Source organism: Babylonia areolata, chromosome 20 (genome assembly GCF_041734735.1).
Source record: "Babylonia areolata isolate BAREFJ2019XMU chromosome 20, ASM4173473v1, whole genome shotgun sequence".
Classification (NCBI taxonomy): domain Eukaryota; kingdom Metazoa; phylum Mollusca; class Gastropoda; order Neogastropoda; family Buccinidae; genus Babylonia; species Babylonia areolata.
Window position 1 is genome coordinate 31,437,839 of NC_134895.1, and position 2,500 is coordinate 31,440,338.

Genomic DNA, 2,500 nt, shown 5'->3' on the forward strand with positions numbered 1-2,500 from the left:
AGGCCTTGAGAGAGAGAAAAAAAAGGTGAATAAATAATAAATAAGCTTACATAAATAAATAAATAAATAAATAATAATTATAATATAGAAAAAGGAAGAAGTAGTAGTAGTAGTAATAATAATAATAATAATAATAATAATAATAATAATAATAATAATAATAAATAAATAAATAAACAAATAAATAAATAAAATGTCATAAGATAGTCGAAAGAGACGTTTGATCAACAAAATGCCAGAAGAAGAAGACACCAAGGGAATTCCTAAGGGTAGGGGTGAACGTGGCCCATCAGGATGATGATGATGATGATGATGATGATGATGATGATTATAACTATCTGATGCACAGGGGCAAACAAACACAATCCATGCCATTACAAGATGGCTGCAGCACTTGTTTGTCCGATAATGGATCGGGAGGAAATGCTTTTCTTTTTCTTGTTTGTTTGTTTTTTAATGTTCAAACGCAAAATGAGTTATGCCACTGTTTTTAGAGCCACGTAGAGACACAAAGGCTGTTAAACAACTGTCCTGTTACTCTCTCTCTCTATCTCCTCTCTCTCTCTCTCTCTCTGTCTCTCTCTCTCTCTCTGTGTGTGTGTGTGTGTGTGTGTGTGTGTGTGTGTGTGTGTGTGTGTGTGTGTGTGTGTGATTACCTTGTTAATTATTTTTCATGTTCTAAAAAGTTATTTTTCGTTCTTGTAGATTTTGTATCATTTCCACCCCACCCCTATCTCTCTCTCTCTCTCTCTTTGGTCTTTCTCCCTGTCTTTCTGTATCTCAATCTCTGTATTTATCTCTGTCTCTCTGTCTGTCTCTCTGTCTGGTCTTTCTCCCTGTCTTTCTGTATCTGTATCTCTGTCTGTCTGTCTGTCTGTGTCTGTCTGTCTGTCTGTCTCTCTCTCTGGTCTTTCTCCCTGTCTTTCTGTATCTCTGTCTCTGTCATCTCTGTCTGTCTGTCTGTCTGTCTCTCTCTGGTCTTTCTCCCTGTCTTCCTTTATCTGTATCTCTGTCTGCCTGTCTGTGTCTGTCTGTGTGTCTGTCTCTCTCTCTCTCTCTCTCTGGTCTTTCTCCCTGTCTTTCTGTATCTCTGTCTCTATCATCTCTGTCTGTGTCTGTCTGTCTCTCTCTCTGTGGTCTTTCTACCTGTCTTTCTGTATCTGTATCTCTGTCTCTATCTCTGTCTCTCTGTCTGTCTATCTCTGTCTCCGTCTCCCCCCCTCTCTCTCTCTCTCTCCAGCCACTTGCATATTGACAATTCCGGAATCTGAAGAGAGGAGGAAACAAAAACAACAACGACAACGACAACAAGAGCACAATAAATGGGAGGGAAGGTGCCAGAAACAAGTGGAAGGGTAATGGTCCACAGACGGACTCCAGCCTCGTCAGATGGCCATGGTGAAGGAGGGGGTGAGGGGTGGGGGTGAGAAGGGATGTGAAAAAAGAATAACGGCTCCCTGTTTGGATTCCCGAAGGGGGGGGGGGGCAAAAGGAAAACCTGCTGGGCTACTTGTTCGGTCTTCTCTTTACCCTTTCATCTCACACACACACACACACACACACACACACACACACACACACACACACACACACACAGAGACACACACACAGACACACACACACACACACATCGCTCGCCTGTCCCGCACGCACAGACACACAGAGTGAACCCAAACACACGAATACAACCATTTGGTTCCCTGGTTCCCTCATCCCTTCACTTACTGTTCCAAAGAACACACACACACACACACACACACACACACACACACACACACACACACACACACACATAAAACACACACACACAAACACACACACACCCACACACACTTCAGCCACACATACACCCACTCGTGCGCGTGCATAGTCTTTTGCACCCCTGTCTCTAACCTCACTCTTCCACACCAAACCACCCACCCACACACACACACAACACACACACACACACACACACACACACACACACATATATACAAAAACACACACTCACATACACACACACACACACACACACACACATATATATATATATATATATACAAACACACACACTCACACACACACACACACACACACACACACACACACACACCTCCAGTAGTTCTCCCCTTAACCCCCACCCCCATCCCTCAGCCCCACCCCTCACTCTCCCCTTTCACACTCAACACCCCACCCAAAACATCAATGACTCGGAGCGCCAACAAACTGGAGAGTCCGGTTTGCTTTTCGCCTTTCCCTTTCCTGTCATCTCGCCGCAAAAATAACGTAGCGGGCGAAGATAAACAAACACCGTCGCAGCTTGAAAGGAGGTGAGAGAAAGCCAAGGTTTATCTTGCAGCCAACTTGGGTACCGTTTGATACTATCCCCAGCGCACGATTTATGGAAGCCTCCAACAGATAAAACGCCGGGACGACCAGGGCTGTAAATATCCCACCATGGCCTTATCAACCCCCTCCACTCCCTCCCCCCCTCTCCCACCACCACCACCATCCACGC